General features: G+C 32.6%; 1 long non-coding RNA gene across 1 annotated transcript; it reads right to left on the reverse strand.

The window, feature by feature from the left end:
• Positions 1–1,129, reverse strand: LOC106325987. The gene is made up of 3 exons (XR_001267109.1): positions 874–1,129; positions 655–808; positions 1–351 (listed from the first exon to the last, which is right to left on the reverse strand). It is a non-coding gene; the product is annotated as an uncharacterized LOC106325987 (long non-coding RNA).
• Positions 1,130–8,124: the final 6,995 nt, after the last annotated feature.

The raw sequence follows: 8,124 nt of genomic DNA on the forward strand, positions 1-8,124 counted from the left end.
AAACAAATTTAGCAGCATTCCTTACGTCGCTCTCATTTGTGTTTTATTTTTTTCATTTCTTTTGAAGTTTACATTCTTCCCATCTTCTTCTTCGATGGCATTTGTTATTCTTACGAAACCAAGTCAACAAAGCTTCCTCTTTGCCAATCTCATTCTTGTTTTTTGAGCTTTTTGATCCAAAGCTAGATCTTGATTCTCAAATCTATGTACTTTGACTTAACTAAATCAAAACATTTGTACGATCTGCGCTTCAAGCAAACATTCCGTAATGTAGTGTGTGGTCCAGTCTGATGGATAAAGATGCTGTCTAAAGAACTTCACTGGAGCTTTTGTCTTCGGTGCGGTCTCACTCTACGGAATAAACCAAGGCCTCGGTGGCTCAATGGGCCGTATCACCAAGATCCCATGGATCATCAAAAAGTGAGAAAGTACTATTAAATTAACTATTGGCCTAGACATGTATCGAAAGTCTATTCTTCGTTTTATCAAATTAAACAAGTATCAGCAAACAACAGATCATCATAGAAAATGTAATAGAGCAGGACGTAAGATGGAACGTATAAAATAATTTTATTGGCTACTTATTGCGATGGAGCTTCATTCAGATTCCAATGAAAAAAAAAAAAAAATTTGATGGTTTTAACGGTTACTGACCCTGAGATTGATGGTCTGCTTCTTCTTTTTCTTCATGTTTTTTTTTTCTTCATGTTGAGATGTCGAAAGACTTCAGTTCTGATGATTTCTTAAACGTTTTGTCTTCTGGAGACTCTCTGGAAGTTGCAGAAGCCTGTTCGGATATTGCTGCTACCTGAAAGAGAGTTGTGAGCTCGATCTCACAAAGAGAACTGATTCAATAGAGTTGTATGAACGTACCAGGCGTTCGATTCCACCTTATTGATCCATCGTTACAAATGACAACCTCAAGACCAGACCACACACAGATATATATATATATCAAGCACAAAGTAAGAACACAGGAGATATGTTTTTGTTGGCCGGAGAGAGAAATAATGTTTCTCAACCTTCCACTAGAACAGATCTCGAAGTATTACACAAAGAGTGACTCCACTCTATCTCTCTTTCTCACTTCTCTGTTTCTCTCTCGCACAAGCTCTCTTGTTTTTTTTTTTTCAACTTGTCGACAAAGACAACAAACTTTAAGATGAAGATAATGACTCTTTTGACCCAACCAACGTGATTCGATTCTCCTATGGAGTCAAACTCTCTCTTTCAGTGAGAGCCTTCATCACAACACACTATTAATTTACACTATTATCATTTAGCTCGTTGGCCAATTATATGTCCCACATCTTGTCTTGAGACAACTCATGTTTCTCAGAACCAGACCAAACCCACATCAAAAATTTCAACATTCAAGCTTAGAAAGTTTTTACACTACACAACTTGCAAGGCTTAATATTATTTGAGAGTTTATGGTGTATAGAAAATGGAGGACGTTTGCAAGGCTCAATATTTTATAAATTTGTTATGTTATTTTCTTAATCTTTTCATATATTTCATGTCACCGTCAAACCTTATTACCAACTGATTGCTCTCTACATACATAACCATCCTCAAACCAATTATGCAAAAAGAAGCATCAACCTTCATGTATGTATCTATTCTATCATATGCATCATCTGATTTTGTGGCCAAAAAACACAACATTAAATTCCTGAGTTTTCAGAGTTGAAGATTTGATTTTTGTGATACATGAATTGTCGAAGTGCCCACCAAGATGCTGATGTCGTAAGTTTTTCTGCATTTACCAAGGCAATGCTACCATATCCAAACATAACCGCAACTCCAAAGGGGGCACACACACTTGTATATCAACACATCATCAACCACTTGTTTCACTCTGATTTGATTACTAGCTTGATCTGTCAGTTGGTGTCTCATTCATTATTTGTCTGTCTGAGGCTAACATCCGTCATCTTATTCACACCGGTTACCTCCAGCCTTACTATCCACAGCCTGGTCATGGCTACCCTCCTGCTCCAGCCTATCCACCTCCCAATCATGCATGTTTACCCTCCTGCCCCGGGTATATATATCCACCAACCAATGATCCCTCAAAGTCAGAACCTTAACCAAAATCGTAATCGAATTCTTCAAATATCATCTCAAAACTCTTTGTATATTTTCATTACCTTGCACGTACTCTCTCTGATTGATTTAGGCTGAAAAGCTTCTATATACGGCCCCGTTTGTTGTCTTAACTATTATTGGGCATAGAAAAGAAATGCATGAATACTAATAAAAATGTGTTTACATTATATGTTGATCATATTGTAAATTTAAAACAAATGTGCATGTATATAAAAACATTATAATATGATGCAATTGTTTATTCTTCAAAGTTAGACATAATACATATATACAGACCCATTTATCTTTAGGGTTTTATCGTTGTTGCAGGTAGGAGAACCGTCGTGTTACTTGGGATCTCTACGCCTCTGGCGACGCATCTGTAACGGCTACATGTAGCATTCTTCTCTCGTATTAAACCAAACATTTACGAGATTCAGATCACTCCTCCCATTCTCTTTTGCATTTAATTGGCATCACCATCCTCGATATGGCATGTGTCAATTTAATTGATCACTTCCTGACTTTCAGAAATCATGGACCATCTGGAGAAAGAACGTGCTTTCTAGAACAGGGAAGAACGCATACGTCATAAACGGAGACGAGGTACATAGTTCATTATTTCCTACTGATTTGTCTCGTTCTCTTTGCTTTTTAATTTATCATCACCATCAACTAAACCCAAAATATAACCTGACATCATGAAGCCAATTCAAGTTTGTGAAAAATGGAAATGATGGTAAAGCACTAAAGCTGCTCCTCGAGACTACATTTATATGAAAGTGGGAAACTATGACTTCTTACTCTTGGTTTAATACACATGCAAAAAGGATAAATATACAAAGATGGAACTGAGGTGCATTATTGACTCACTTTTTTTTTTGTTAGGGTCTGTACCATTATTTCCCGATGCAATATGTAACCGCTGACCATTACAGAGCTTCGCAACATGTTGGCTGGTGAAGCCAACTAGACAGCAGTTCGTAAGTTAATCCAAAAAGGCTACATGGGAGATTCTAGCAGCCGCAGTCTAGGTTTGCTTTCTCAGTTCAAACCCTACCGTTTTAAGGTTTGTTGGTCATAAGGCTGCATCACTGATGCCATAGATATATACAGGGAAGAGTTATTGACCCATTGACCACAATGATGGTGTAGCCAACGCGCTGATCCAACGTCCAACGTTGTTCATCATTGTTTGTAGTTTGCCAGAGACTTGGGATCTTGCAGTTTCCACATCGAATAGTCGAAAAGCTGACATCACATGCTTTAGCTGTGGATGCTCACCAATAAGAAACTCGAAAGAGTTACAAGTAAAGCAGCTGTTGACATTCACGGTTCTTTTGTCTCCATGTCCTCTTCAGTACATCCATAATATGATCTACTAAGGTTTATCACTTTTTTTTTAATTAACTCTCAGGTTTATCACTATAAGTTTTTGGTTACGTCACTTTATATTTTCTTCAGATTTTCTATTGTAAATTGGTGATACACTACAGTAGAGAAGACTATTTTGAATTAAAAACATTTAGTGGATAAATTTGCAAAAAAATTCTAAACAAGTCTACATTGCTATCTTGCTTGAAAAGTACACTCAAGAAAGCTAAGTTGGTTAAAGTTCCTCTTTAAAATTATTTTTAATTGTAACCATCTAAATGGTGCAGCGAGAAGAACTCGAGATAAGTGTGCACTCTGCTGTATTGGAAAATACTTTAGTGAAGTTTCATAAGCTAACAAAAAGTAAATCCATTTCACTACTATTTTACGGCATGTTCAAACTTTACATTTACATCTTAACTTTTAAAAATTTAGATGCATGGCTTAAAGATTGAAAAACTTAGATTTACTCTCTACTATGTTTACCTCACTGGTTTATGTTTATGGATATTTTTGGGATTACGTCTGCAAATCTATCTTTAAAAAAATTAAACTATGTTAATGCTTCTTTGTTTTCATTTACTTTACAAACACAGTAAAACACACAAAAAAGGTTCCATCCAGTGTTTTTTAACCCAATCCGGACACTAAACTGGATAATTTCTTGGGTCACCGGGTTATTGGGTAGACTACGGATGAATCGCAAATTAATAAATAAATTAATTATATTATATATAATATATTAGCTAATAAAAAATATATGAGATATTTTATGTTTTAAAAATAAATAGAAAAAAAACTTAAATTTAGTTTTCTTTACTTTCTTTATTTTCATTAAACATAGAAAATATCAAAAATAATTTAGTCCATTAACAATTTTTGGTAACTTAAATTTAGCTTTCTTTAACCACGCGTTAGTGGTTCAGTGGTTAAACTCAACCTGGAAAGTCATGGGTTCGAGTGCCGCTGGGAGGTGATTATCTTGAGAGACCTTCTGGCCCAATACAGAGAAGCCTACTAACGTGTGGCCACTGGTGAGATTTACATGGGGTGATCACCAGCCTTCCTGGATGCCTCGGCGGGAGTTTTGAATTCGCTGTCACCTTCTTCGGAAGATTTACCGATTTAGTTTTATCTATCTACGTACTTTATGCTTTCTTGTAAAGAGGATGTAATATTCCCTCTTGTATTGTATCAGAACAAGGTTGAATGAATGAAATTAAGTGGTGTTACAAAAAAAATACTATGTTCATATGAACAAAGAATACATTGCAACGTTTAGATTAATAATTTCAGTGTTTCGAATAAACAATATGAGTTATGGAAAATATAAAGTACCTTAAGTCCATAAAGTAGAGAAACCAGACCTTAAGACCAAGGCTTCGAGTTCTGTCTAGATTAAGGTAAAACTCACACATCATATAAGATCATATTTCCCATGTTTTGAGCGCCAGATCATCATGAAGAGTGCTCTCGATTTTCTTGGCACCAACATCTTTCCAGTCTATTGAAAGCAATGTCCCAATAGATTCCACCTGTTGATTGTGCAAAACTGCAAAAGAGTCAATCAATATGCCAAAAACATTGTAATCTCCATGAGAGAAGAAAGACTAAATATGAATATAGATAGATAGATACTCACAAATGATTTGCTCTAGCACTTCTCATATCCTCATCAGAATTCAAATATATCTCACGGAAAAACTTGTTCAAAGAAGCGTCTCCGTCAAGCTTATCATCCTTCTATTCTTCTTCACTTCAGCTTCAAGCTTGTCATAGTCCTTTACTTTCTTGGAAGAAGGATAAGCCGGTCTCATTGAAACCTCTGCACCATTACACAAACAAATGTCAAGAGTCTGTGATTCCTTCTCATCAGGTGAAACTAAATAATAAGAAAATAGAAAGTAGAAAACCTGTTTAAGAAATTCGGGTCTGGCAAAACTGCTGGTTGTTTGCCATGTTCAAGAGAGGCCCATGTGATTATCTCTGCTTTTAAAAGACTTTTTTTAATTTTGGTTGATATTACTTCGTATCTGTACTTCACTACTGCTATCTGAATACACACCGCAAGGAAAAAAAGGTCAATACAATGTGTACAACTCAGAACATGGCATTGTTTGAGTTTAAAAGGACTGTTTGGTACTATCGAATAAAACATATAATTATATCTGATAAAGCGTATCCTTTAGATACATAACTCTTTGAACTGCTTATAGGTTAAGCATGATTATTCTGTCAGTTCAAAAAGTTAGAGTTCAAAAGGTTTAAAATGACTGCTTAGTACTATCTAATAAAATGTATCATTTAGATATCAATTATCCAATTACATCTATAAATCAATTACCTTTCCCAACAATCTCGGTTTGAGATGATAAGAGAGAATTTCTCTCTTGGAACATCAGTCACAATACTCAAATGTAAAATCACTAACATAATTGGTACAATTTACATAGAAGTGTTTATCATGGAGGTGTGTTATGAGAATGCATTATGCTTGAAACGATCACATTTAACACTAATCTTAAAACATCAGAAAAATATAATTGAGAAAAACAAATATTTCACGCATAACCCCAATAAAAAAATCAGCCATGAAATATAAAAGAGAGATTTGAATTACCTGAGATTTATTATCATTGGTTTCATTGTAACAGCAGATATGATTTACGGTTTCCTTCTCTAAGCCTTGTGTCAGAAAAGAGGTAATTCTAACAAAAATATTTAAAAATGTAAACAATTCCCAAAAGATAACAAATTATATAATAGATAGGACAACGTCAATGAGTTTCAAAGTTTTTAAAAAGCTTTGAGATTACATTTGGCTCTCACACGTACCTGAAGAGGATCACGCACAATAAATAAATTGCACTTGATTAGCATACACTTCTTATATTATATTCTTGATAAGTGATTTAACTTTATAAAAAAAATTACCTTTTTCGAAATGGATGATCAGTTCCTGGATAAACAAAGTCGTCTCTTTTTGTTAGTTGAATCACTACTTATGCAAAAATATAGATAGAGATACAACATGGAGAGGAAGAGAACAAAAATAAACGGAGAAGAAGAATCCCCCATAAAATTACCAGTAATGGTGTTATCATCTATGAGTTACTTATTGATTATCATACACCTGCGCAAGATCACAAAAGTAGAATTTAAATTAGAACGATCAAAAACATATGAAAACTTAAAAGATAGATGCGTGAAACTAATGGGGGTGGCGTGATATTTATATAGCAAATTAGTTTAAGTTTCTAAATAACCTGGCTTTCAAAAGAAGCCATGAGATATAATATCCTCTAATAAATTTTAATTCAGCTATGAGATAAAATATCTTCTAATAAATTTTAAGGATATTCTTGTTATAATATATACATAATTTTGGTAACTCAAATCTTGGTATATATATATTTAAATATTAAATGCATGATATTAGGAAAGAAGATATCTCGCCAATTGATTGCAACTGGTTTTTGTTAAAACAAATCCCACTGTAAGGATTTAAATAATAGATAATAAGGAAAGAATAAAGAATTTTAACGTTAAAACCCCTCAACTAGGTTTGTTTTGGGTAAAAAAAACCCAAAGTAAGTATTTAACGAAAAATTCCCTAAACTAACTTTATTTAATGAATTAAACTCTAACAGGTCATAATTACCATAACTACCAGTAAATCTTTAGTTTAGGAGTTTCTACACTAAGTAAACATAGTTGAGTAAAAAATTCAAAATATTGTAATAGGAGGATAAATTTTCAAAATACATTTTATAAATTAATGAACAAGCTTCTATAAATGACTTAGAACCTCTTATAATAATTTAAAACATCTGATAAGCCAATATTAATAATTTTATAAATGTATTTATAATTTTATAAATGATTTATAAAGCATGCATTGAATTATTAGACATAAATAGTTATTATGTTACTTTATATACAAATATAATTCTTTCTATACGAATATAAAATCATTATATCAATTCAAATAAACATTTTTGTTTATATTTTATGTAATTTATAAATATATAAAAAAATTGATCACATTATTACTCTTTCATAGTTTCAACAACTAGTTACCATAAATAATTATTTCTAATATTATGTAGATTATTTTGAAAGTGGTAATTGAATTATCCTTTCCTTTTAGATATAATTAGAATAAATAAAATTAAAAATCATCGGCCGATAAATTTTTAGATCTAATTTAAATAAATAAAAATTAAAAACAATCGATCAATCAAATTATAACAATTTTTTAAAATTTCACATATGAATGACACGTCACCAAAAATCACTAAAGTGACTTATGATTTAATATATATATATATATATATATATATATATATATGAGATTTTTGGTTATCTGTAGACAAAGTTTGGATAATTTAACTATGTAATACCCGAACTGAAACGGATGGTTCGATTATTTTAGTTAAAAATATTTAAACCCGCGTCGAATATAACTGATAACCAATTCTTTTTTTTTAACGGTTAACCAATTTTTACACATCAAAATCAAAACACACCCGTGTGTTTTAAACTGACCAAACCAAAATCACATCCAAATTTTAAACTGACCGAACCAAAATCAATTCACAACTTAACCACACCCAAACCATAAACCGAAATAGAAAAAAAAAAAAAAAAAAAAAAAAA

This window comes from Brassica oleracea, chromosome C2, assembly GCF_000695525.1.
Source record: "Brassica oleracea var. oleracea cultivar TO1000 chromosome C2, BOL, whole genome shotgun sequence".
NCBI classification, from domain to species: Eukaryota; Viridiplantae; Streptophyta; class Magnoliopsida; order Brassicales; family Brassicaceae; genus Brassica; species Brassica oleracea.